The 12352-nt window shown below is 36.5% G+C and overlaps 1 protein-coding gene across 6 annotated transcripts in view; it reads left to right on the forward strand.

The window, feature by feature from the left end:
- The window catches only part of WDR7 (WD repeat domain 7), a 361544-nt gene that overhangs the window by 282287 nt on the left and 66905 nt on the right, over window positions 1–12352 (forward strand). The gene's annotated exons all lie outside the window — the stretch shown is intronic.

The following is a 12352-nucleotide window of genomic DNA, read 5'->3' on the forward strand; positions in this document are numbered from 1 at the left end:
CTTTGGGAACCACTGATTTACTGGAACCTTGTGTTGCACTGAAATGTGAAACTTAATTCTTCTTTCCTAAAACTCTTTACATCACCTATATCCCAAAGTCATAACCTTTCCTAGGATCCAGTTCCTGGGAAGAAGATAGGCTAGACTTAAGGAAGACCTGGGATTAGTTTTCCTGAGGCTCAATACAAATCCTAAAATTTATTCTACTTAATTTAAAGGACCCTTTACATTTCTAGAGATTCCTGGCTCTCCTCAAATTCCAATGCTGCTGGGCCCAAAAGGAGGCCTCCTTAAAGAACGTTGGACTTTGGGTATTACACGCAGCACCATGATACGTAATACCTGGCAACAAAACTGCCTATCATTTAGGGCTCACGTTACAGATGATGTTCTATTAAACGTGTCAGACCTGCGTTCTTCAAATCCCAACCTCTAATTCACTCTGCTGAGGGCACGACAGTCTTTCTTCTATTCCTTGAATAGAGCCAAGCTTATTTCTGTCTCAGGACTTTTGTTCTTGCTGTTCCCTCTGCCTAGAATGCTCTTCCTCCAGATCTTGATGTGGCCTGTTTGCTTTCATCGTTCAGGTCGTCTCGCCTTACTTCCCTGTCTAGAGTAGCCGCCTCCAATAGCCATCACTATCCCATTCCCCTTTTATCTTCATGGAATTTATATAATCTGAACTCATCTTGTTCGTGTTTTTGTTTACTTGTTAGGCGCACAAGAACGAGGACCATGTCTGATTCATTTCCTGTTGTGTTCCCAGCAACTTTAACTGTTGAATGAATGCCAGGCTGTGTGCCTGCAGTGAGGGTTCAGAGGATCTGCTCCTGGAACAAAGGGAGAGGGCAAGCTCTAGGCCCCTCCTTCACACCCGCTTCCCACCTCAGTTCTCTTAGCTTTCCCTTCTCTATTTCTCAGATACTTCTTCCCAGTCCTAAATCTCCTCTCATCCTATTGATTCCAAAGTTATCCTATAGTCTCTTCTCAGCAACCTAAGCGCTTATCAAGTGTTGGGCTTGCTTTTGTTTCATTGAAACCAAATGCTCAAAGATTTACAATATATATATAATTCCCAAAGATATAAATATATATGAAATCTTAAGATATATATATATATACTATGTATACACACACTATAGATATCTTAAGATATATATACACACACATACATACTATACTTTGTCAAAGATAGGAGACTCTTAAATCAACAATTCTCAACCTTTTTGATCTCAGGACTCCTTTACATTTAAAAATTTTTGAGGACCCCAAAGAACTTTTGTTTGTATAGGTTATAACTCTATTTGCCATGCTAGACATTAAAACTGAGAACTTTTTAAAGTATTTTATTTAAAAATAGCCCATTGTATGTTAATATAAATAATATTTTAATGAAAAAATTATATTTCCAAAACAAATTAGAAGTATGGCATTGTTTTATATTTTTGCCAGTCTTTATAATGTCTGGCTTAATAGAAATCAGCTGGATTCTTGTATCTACTTCTGCTTGTGATGTTTCACATCATATAGAATCTGGAAAACTCAACTATACGCTTGTGAGAAGCTGAGAGTGAAAAAGGTAAATAACATCTAAGTGTTAATATGAAAGCAGGTTTGACCAAGAACGTGCTTTGAGAACCCCTGCTCTAGGCCATCGCCGTGTGATCGCCTGCAGTGACGGATGCATTCTAGGCTGTGGGGGGTTCCCGCTTTTGCCTCACCCACCTGTGCAGCCTTGGGCATGTCTCTAGGCTTCAGTTTCCTCCTCTGTAAAAGAAAGGGCTCCCAGTACCTAATAACCTGTCTCAAATATTAAAACGTGTGGGGACTGGCCCCATGGCGTAGCAGTTAAGTGCGCGCACTCTGCTGCTCGCGGCCCAGGTTCAGATCCCGGGTGTGTGCCGATGCACTGCTTGGCGGGCCATGCTGAGTCCGCGACCCACATACAGCAACTAGAAGGATGTGCAGCTATGACATACCACTATCTGCTGGGGCTTTGGGAGAAAAAGGGAAAAAAAAGGAGGAGGATTGGCAATACATGTTAGCTCAGAGCTGGTCTTCCTCAGCAAAAAGAGGAGGATTAGCATGGGTGTTAGCTCAGGGCTGATCTTCCTCACAAAAAAAAAAAAAACCACTTTGTGAATAGTACACTACTTTTCTCATGACTAATTTATTGATATACGATTACCAGTCATTCTATCTTATAATAAGTTCTGAAACGTGTTGTACATACGCTTCCTCATAGAGCTGTATGTGTATGAATGCTGCAGCTTCTTTGCTGCTTTCCTAGAAATTCTTTGAAGTAATTAACTATCAAATCTAAACCTACACTAGATTATTTAATGAACAAAGGACTCAATTAATATGGAAAGTAAGTTAAATGTTTTTTTAAAAAACAAGGAGTTTCTATTTTTTTAATGCTACTTTTGTAGTACCTGATAACTTCCATTTTCCACAAAACTTTAGGTGGAAATCAGAAGCATAGTTTTAGCATAGTATTACTGTTATGCCTTTAAAAGCATATCATCTGTGGTACGTCCAGACAGTGAAATATTATTCAGCGCTAAAAAAGAAATGAGCTATCAAGCTATGAAAAGATATGGAGGAACCTTAAATGTATTTTACCGTGTGAAAGAAGCCAGTCTGAAAAGGTCACATACTGTATGATTCTAACTATATGACATTCTAGAAAAGGCAAAACTATGGGGTCAGTAAAAAGATCAGTGGTATTGAAGATTGGTGGAGAAGAAGGGATGAAGAGGTGGCGCACAGAGGATTTTTAGAGCAGTGAAACTACTCTGTAGATACTGTAATGGTGGGTACATGGCATTATACATTTGTCCAAACCCACAGAATGTACGACACCAAGAGTGAGCCCTAACGTAAGCTGTAGACTTTGGGTGATAATGATGCATCAATATAGGTTCATCAGTTGTAAGAAATGTACCACTCTGGGGGGGACGTTGATAATGGGGGAGTCTGGTGGGGGGGGCAGGGAGTATATGGGAACTCTCTGTGCTTCCTGCTCGGTTTTGGTGTGAACCTAAAACTGCTTGAAACAATAAAGTCTATTTAAAAAAAAAACGTATCGTCTACCCATTACATTTATAAAAAGTGAAGAAATCAGTATGAACTCCAGTGATATTTAATGTTGATCATTCACTTTTTATTTTCGATGAATCAGTATATCATTCTCAGTCACTAAATGATGAGAAATTTTAATTACTTACTCCATTATGGATTATAACATCAAGTTATTTCAAATAACACTAGATGGTATTTATTTTTAGAATTGAAAATTAATATGAAAAGAAAATATTGACTGGTATTTAACATGTAAATGTTAAATCTCAGTACCCAATTTCAAAATTAGAAAAAAAGAGTCGCTGAAGAAATAGAAATCAATAAATGAAGTTCGAATGATTTAACAAAGTAAATAATTTTTAAGCAGTCCTGTGGCTTTTCTTGATTAAAAATTTCTGAAAGTATTTTAGAATTTGTGCATTTGTTCAGCAGACGTTTAATATGTGTCTGCTCTGTGCCCTGTCCTGTGCTGGGCCAGTGTGGGCTACTCTGCCACATCTGGTTGGTCGCCACAGTCCCTGCCCTCACGGGCCTGGAAGTTGGCTAGGCAAAGGCAGAGCAGTAAATCAGAGAAATGGCACAAATGCTATGATAAAAAGGTGTCCAGGACACATGGAAGAGTCCCAGGTGCTACAATGGGAGGGACACAAAGGAAGGAGCTGGCAGTTGTGCACAGGAGGAAAAAGGAGAATTGGCGATGTTTTAGCTGAATTTTAAAAGATGAGTAGATGTTTATCAGGCAGATAAATCCTTCTAACTTCAAATTCTGAGCTATTTCCATATGCAAAATAGGCTGTCATGGAATGAAATACTATATTAAATATGTTGTGAATCTCTGACTAATGAATCAGTGATCACTTTGCAAAAATTATAATGTGTATTCTTTTACATTGCATAATTCACTGCCAAGAATGAAGAAATCTCAATCTATACATAGAACTGAGTAATCTATTTAATGGCTCAACTACTTGGGCTTCTTAATAGGTATTAAAAAGACAGTAATAGTAAGGGGGAAACTAACTTTAAAGGACGCAGGATATAAATTTCTCTAATTTACTGTAAATGGATAAATCACTTGAATTTTAGTATTGGCATTGAAATTTAAAGTGTTTTATAATGATTGTCTCTCAATTGGCCTTTGTTGGGAAGCATCTTAGTATGATTTTACATAGAAAATGTACTTTATATTAAAACAATTTTATTCACTTGTGTCCTCTAAATGTAATTATTGCTTACTAACAGTTGTTTCCATTAAAAGACACTACAACTGTGGTATACCATACAGCCATTAAAAACATTGAGGTCAATCCATTTCTGCTGACATGGAAAAATTAGTAGAAGAGAAATTTAAAGAGAAAGTAGCAGAATTTCAGAAGAGTATGTAAAATAAAATCATTTTTGGAGAAGAAAACTATGTAAGGGTCACTATTCACACATGTACACGTATACATATGAAGAGAAAAAAAATCTGGAAAGACACACCTCAAAGTGTTTCTTGTGGTTACCTGGGGTGGTGGAGGGCATTAGAGGTAAAAGGTAACCTTCCTTTCTTAACTGTTTACTTTTCTATATTCTCTATGTTTCTTTTTTACAATGAGTGTGTATTCCTTTAAAATTGGATATATATTAGAATAATTCAAATGAAAGAAATGTTATCATTGGGGAAATGGTAAAGCTATAATATAGATAAAATACAAAAAATTCAAGGAAAAATCAGTATTTAAACTTTTGAAGTGAATGAGGAAAAAAAATAGAAGAGTTAAAAAGTATCTTTTGAGAGATAGTTTACCTTAAACTTTGTTATTATGTAGACAGACTGATTGATTCTGCTTTTCAAGTGAAAAGCTGAATCAGCTCTGTTCACCCTAAATGGGCACTTAAAATCCGGTAAGGAAATGAACACTGTCTACTTTAGAACAATGCATGAGCTCATTTTTTAAAAAACTCCTCCAGACCTGTGGTTTGTTCTTGTCCCATATGATGATAACAATAATGGGATGTAAAACAGCTTCCATTCTAACTTCCAGTAAAATTCTTAAATTAGTTACCTTTCTACAATAAATAAATAATTATAGAAGTTACTTCTATACTCACATGAGTGGAAATCCCTCCAAAACCAGTTTAGTCCATTTCCCTACTCCTAAAAACTCCCCAACAGATGGCTGTCTTTCAATATTAAAGTTCTTAATAAGAAAAACAAAAACAAACTTGAGAGCTTCCAGGAGTATTCTATTTCACTGTGTAACAGGAAGATTATTTAATTTTCAGACTGTTGGAAATGATATAGAGAAGAGTTTCAAACCAAAAACAGTATTATTTGTATTAGCAACTTTAAGCTGAAACTAAAATAATGTGCAATTGCCATCAGGTTGTATTTGCAAATCACAAATATTTAAGAAATATGCAAGTTTAAAATGTTTTGGAGGATTCATTTCTGGTACTTATTAGCATGTTATTAGTCAGCACTTATTTGTTCCAGGAAAATAGCAAATAAACTGCTCCTTATTTATTCTTTCTGTAGTATATATTCAGATGCAAATGATGATGATGATGATAATGATAATCGTGTTAATTACTACAGTTTGCGTGTATTTACCATAGTAAGTGCTTATTATGTGCCAGGCACTGTTCTAAGTACTTTACATGTATTAACTTATTTAATCCTCACAACAACCATAAGAGGTACTATTATTGTGCCCATTTTACAGATGAGGAAACTGAGGCATAGGCAAGTTAAGTAACTTGCCCAAGGTCACACAATTAATAAGTGGCAGAGCCAGGTGGTAAGAGACCTGTTTCTCAGCCATCACAGTACACCCTCAACATGCATGGTATTTTTCCTTGCAGAAATTCTGCTTCCCAGACACCCTAGGAAGCATATCCAATTCTTTTAACACCCCAGCTACAGTGTGCCTATAGCAGGTTTTTTCAAAAGGAAAGTAATTCACCTAATAAATACTCAGCAGTGTTATTCAGGAAGTCTCTGTTTACTATTTACGGTGTGCAAGATGCTGAATGGGAAGTTGTGACTCTCAAATGACATTCCACAATGTCCATCACCATCCTAGAATAAGGGATCATTCCATTTTGTCTTTTGAACTGATGCCTCCACTGGAATGAAGCACTTCTAGAAAACATTTACCCACCCTCCACTGCTCACAGCCCTAAGAACTAGCATAGCTCCCCTTGAGCTGATGCCTCCACCAAAGCCACTTCCATGTCTCTAAATCTCTCAAACACATCAGCAGCAGGAGGCTGGCGTTTTGGGGGCCGGGGGGAGGAGGTACGAACATATTCTGTCAAGTGCCTCCTCACTCCCTCTTGATTGCGGCTGTGGCATCTCTGAGGGCTGTCAACCAGTGCTCTGAGAATATACTCCTGAATCTTTGAGGCCCTTTTCCCCTCACATGGTGCCCCTCAGAAGAGCTCTCTGACATCTCATAATGACCAGCCAGGGTAGGTGTTGTCACTGGTACCTCCTTGTGGTCAGCGTGACCTGTACATTGCTCCCCTGTAGAAAGCCTACCGTTCTTCCCTGCACAACAGCCTTGCTGTGTTTTGGACTCACCTCTTTTCCATGGATTATTGGGAACACAGGATGGATACTGAGCACAGCCCTCTTCCTCCCCATCCAGTATGTATGACGAATAAAGGGATACAGTGTGTTGATTAGATTTTAGATAATTTTTGTTTGCATTGATTAAGAAACCTATATGCATATCCTGCAGAGTGTAACCAAATGAATCAATCTAAAAACTTATTTTATGCAAATTAAAATAAAAATGTGATACATGTTTTCCTCATATTGGGAAAAAATAGAAAGTTTGAGATATGTTTGAGATACTGAATGGGGGCACTCTTTTAGTGGAAATTGAAGATAATTTGGCATTACCTATCAAAATTTAAAATGTGCAAGTGCTTTGATCTAGAATTTTGCTTTGGAGAATCTGTCCTACAAAAATACTCACCTAAGGTACAAGGATCCGTGTACAGTATAACCCAAATGTCCATCAGAAAGGGAATGGTTAAGTAATGGAACGTGCATACACAGGAGTACAATACAGGTGTGAAAAATAATGACGTGGGATCATGTATACTGATGTGGGAGGATGTTCCATGAAGTATTGAGAGAAGCAAGTAAGTTGCAGAATAATATGTGTAATATGATACCGTTTTTCTAGTAAAAATTAGAGAAAGCTCTCAGAAAGTCCACCAAATTGCTAAGAGTAGTCACCCTTGGTCGAGGAGGGGTATGAGAAGGAAGACTTATTTTTACCTTATACATATTGGTGGTATTTGAGTTTTTTACAAGTACATATTGCCTTAATATCTTTTTAACAAAAAGAGTCGAAAACTGTGAACCATTTTAAATCAACATCAAGAGTTTCTAAAAGCAACTCAATAAGAATTGCTTCTAATACCTCAGTTACTTATGAAAATACGTATACAGTCACGCATCACTTAATGGTGGGGATGCATTCTGAGAAATGCGTCATTAGGCAGTTTCATCATCGTGTGAACATCATCACGTGCACTTACACAAACCTAGATGGTATAGCCTACTACACACCTGGGCTACATGTTGCTAATCTTATGGGACCACCGTCGTATAAGCGGTCCGTCATTGACCGAAACATCGCTATGCAGCTCATGGCTGTACAAGTACTTAGGACAGTGCCTGATACATAATCAGTAGTCAGTAAATGTTAGCTGCACGTTGTAGTAGTTGTAGTTAGTGAATTGTAAATAGTTATAAATTGTAAATAGTGATATTCCATACATTCTATCCCGTACATCTGTAGACTTTAGATGGTTTCGTGTTAAGCTGTAGATTAATTTTAGATTAATTGAAGAGTGTTTCTTGTTGCGTTTTAATGCTCAAGAATATGATACACAGTAGTATCTTAACATCCTGAGATCATTACAGATTACCAGAGTCATAGTTAAGAAAGTGATTTTCCAGGTTTCTTTCTTTCTCCCAAATCATATTTCTGCTGAGAGTTGCTTGTTTCCTTTTCCTATATTTTTCCAAAATGACTTTTTAAAATTTCACACAAATTTTCTGTTATTTGAGGGCCATTTTTTAATAAAGACCAAAAGGTTTTCAGTTCAAGGGAGACTATAGAGAAAGAATACTAGAGTTATTTAGAGACTCAGGCAAACTCCAGGACCCTGCACCAGCATGGACTCAGTTCACATCTGTGTTTCACATCATAAACCACCCCATTTTGGGGGAATTACACTCCATTGTGAGTTATTCCTGAATGGTTGAAGTCACAAATATGGCTTTGGAGAAATAAAATAACCTATTCCAGTATTTAATTATGACTGATAAGTGATTATTTCTTTTAATTATTTTTTGTGTGGCAATACCATGATCATAGAAATCTATGTGTGGCAATATAAATATCTGGCAAATTCTTAGAATAATTTTTATACCCAGGACAATATTTATGCCAAAGATATTTACTTTTTTGTATATATCATTATTTAGACTATTTATATTTGCCTTCATGAGTTTCAGCCCAAGTACTCTTTTCTAGTTCCCTGAGGTATAATTAAATAGTTTCCATTATGCAACTGTCCATCTCATGCTAACGTACCGAGGCTCCAGGGGCCTTTACAGATAACTTGTAAATCTGCAATTGTTTGTCTCAGTTGAAAATACATTTTTAGAAGGGTCATAGGGTGGCTCTCTTGTTTCTTGATTTCTGCCTAACTTTTTTGGACAGTTTTTGTTTCCTTTGTTGTTCATCTCAATTATTATTTTAGACCCTATAAAATATTCATTGCTCTTAAAATCCATGTTTAGCATAGTTTATACACTAGTCACTAAAGGATATGTCTAGCGTTTTGAGCTTCTTACTGCATTAAACTTTTTACTGTTGCATCCTGCTTGTTTGGACCATATTTATGTATTTATACTTTCAACAAAAGATAAAAGTCTGGTAGAGGGAAAGAAGCAATAAACAAAAAAAAACATTGTTTAATATCTCAGAGATGATAAGTACAGTAAAGAAAAAATAGGATATTGGACTAACGAGTAATGGAGGAAGGGCTGTAATATTAAATAGCATGGCCCTTAAGAGCCTCCTTTATGAAGATAACCAGAGAGCTAAAGGAAGTGAGGGCCTGAGCCGTGGAGGTATTGGACAGATGAGATTTTCAAGCAAAGGGAGAAACAAGTGTGAAGGCCCCAAGTGGGAACCCCCTTGGCATATTCAAGAAGGCACGAGGAGATCAATATGACTAGAGCAGAGAGGAGAGGAGGTGAAGTCTGCGAGGTGTCAGGGCCAGATCATGTAGGGTCCTGAAGGACGGCTGTGAGCATAAGAGAGGTGATTTGATTTAGGTTGAAAAGGATCACTCTGGATGCATGTGGGCAATGATGAAAGCATGGAGATCAGTAACTGTAAACTTTTTGAATGATGACCACCCCAGCCCCAGTAAGAAATGTATTTTGCAACATTACTCAATTCCACTTTATTTTTCTTTCACATACTTGAGTGGTAATGTTCTGACTTGACTGTTTACTTGAGGTGGGCTGAGTAGAGGAGAACCATTGTCCTAATTTGAATTTAACAAAAGGATTCTTGCTAGGTTGTTGCGCAAGAAATGCTGCCTAAGTGACATGTTATCAATGCAGTGAACTGGAAACAGAGATACCATTTCCAGAAGGTTCAGTACACATGAACCCTTACTCTGAGAGAATCCCCCCACGCAAATTTTGGAGGAATTCAAGACTTTCATGTGGGATCAGGTCAAGACCAGAATAATCTTAAGAACTGTAATGGATCTTCTATTAAATCCATTGATACCTTTGGGGGTGGGGACAGTAATGTGTATCTCGCCATCCTTAATCTTGACAGCCTCCCAAAGGAGAACTGGTTCAAGAAGAGTAGTCTAGGGATATGGTGGGCTCTGGTAAGCCTCAGCAGAGATGGACTCACTGCAGCCAGTGCCCAGAGTGGATACTCGTGAAGTGACTGCATACATACCACAGACTTCTTCTGTTAAAAGAACCACTGTTAAAGGAATAAAAAGTTCAACAAGAAATCCAAAGATAAAAACATGCTATAAGACCTTCACCGTCCAGAATTCTTTAAGGTATTATTTAGAAGTATTAGTCTAGTGGTTAATTGCAAAGAATGAAAAATGCAGACCTGTAATATATGGTCCTTTCAAGCAGACTAAAGATTTGAGACCAAGAATAGATTTGATCTTTTTTTCTCTCATAAATAATGGTGTTTGTAGATGATATAGAAGGATGAGGTTGATATCCAGAGCATAGAAAATGGTCAAGGTAACAAAAACTTTTTAGATTCTAGTTTAACTAAGTAAAATTTGTCAACATAAATGTATTTTGCCAATGGTTTGTTTTGAAGAGGATTATTTGAGGGGTAATTATAGTCATGTTTTGCAGAAGGATTTTGGCAATATAGCCGTTACATCTGTGCAAAGTTTAATAATAGATTAAAAAAATAGCTCTGGAAATTTTATTTTCCTGTAGCTATTAATCTGTACAGAGTAAATATTTGTTAAAACATTTGTTAGGTATTATATTCTTTGTTACTCTAATAGGATATAAATTTTGTTATATAGTTATATAAATTGTGCTTCTGTGTATAGATATAGATGTAAACATAGATATAGACATATAGTGATGCCCAATACTTAGACCACTGTAATTATTGAATGACAAAATAGTAAACATTTTTAAACACTTCTAAATCATTTTGATTTTCAAGTATAAGAAATTTAGATTTTGAATGCTGATTCCTACCTTCTCTACTGAGATGTAGAATAAGCTTTAGACAGCAAAAGCTTTGAGAAACTAACTTTGTACTAACCACTTCATAGGGGGGAAGCTTCATATGAGTCAGGAGCCTTCAGTACCCTTCCCTCCCTCAAACCAGTGTACAAGGAGGACATCTCATACCCGAGCACAGCAAAACCCAGCGAGACATCCTAAAGTAGCGTCTTCCAGGTGACTGAAAATGAAGTATTAACCTTCCATTAAAACGGAAGGAGTTGACATCACTGAGTGAGGCTTAGGGATAGGACAAAAGTATTGTTGAATTCATTACTTGGTAATAAGTAATAAACAAAAAGTTTAAAAACTTAAAAGCTCGTTTTCCAGATTTGTGAAATATGTATGACTGTCATTGGGTCTGCTAACACCAAAATGGCTTTGTCAGAATGTCCCTGGTTTCAAAATGCTCGCATTCAGACATCTTGTGTGTGTCTCTCTCTCTCAGCCTCTCTTACCGAATTTCAGAAACATGGTCCCATGCCCTAGTGGTTTTTCACTCTATATCAGTCTCAAGAAAGCATTAGAGAAATGATATTTCTTTTCTGTCATCTGTTTTACCTTCCCCTCCTGTCTTTTGAAAAATAATAACAGCAAAATTAGGTTGGTAGTATGGAACCAAAGAAGAAAGTCAAGGAGTGTGTAGTCGAATTGGTGCGATATCCTCATAAATATTTAGGGTAGGCCACTCTTTCATCTGGCAGCTCACACTGAGACAGAGGACTAGACAATGGGAAGGTATAGTCAAAACTCTTCAGGGATATAAAATCATACCTTATTTACACTTCTAATAATTTTTATTCTTACCTTCCCAGGCTCTAGCCATATGGCCATGAAATCATTATGACAAAGCACAGACCAGGAATTCAAATACTTAACCCAGTCACGAAAATTAATCTAGAAAAAAGAAAAATAAAGAAATAAAAATAAATTAACCTCTTATAACTTTCGAACCATCTTCCCTAAATCCTGTTTTCATACAATGCCAAATAAGCACCAAGTATTTTTATTTACACTACCTAGAGTCACAGCTGTCATTTAGATAAACTGATAAATGTGGAAAATCTAGGGAATTTGCCAGATAACTTTTTTCTGGTAGGTAACTTTGTAATTTCATTCTAGATTATTGATATGAACTTAAGCATAACATTTATGAAGTTTTTCATGATAGAAAGTATATTTCACTCCTTAGTACCATACCATGAGTACATAATTAGATTGAATATGTAAGGCTTTTCATCTTTTCCATTTCTGTTTGAATAGAAATATTTGCATAATAGTCACTGTAGCAAAACTGAGTTTTCATATGTAATCTTATTTCTTGTTTCAGAATTCAAGGGTGTTTGTAATTATGAAGTTATTTTCTGCTGAAAATAATTGTTATCAGGCCTAAGTGGTATTCGCATCATTCTTCTTTCACTTGATTTTAAGACTTACTAAAATGAAACATTTTTGAAA

The sequence above is a fragment of the Ceratotherium simum genome, chromosome 14, assembly GCF_057802395.1.
Source record: "Ceratotherium simum simum isolate JZ-2026a chromosome 14, ASM5780239v1, whole genome shotgun sequence".
Lineage (NCBI taxonomy): Eukaryota > Metazoa > Chordata > Mammalia > Perissodactyla > Rhinocerotidae > Ceratotherium > Ceratotherium simum.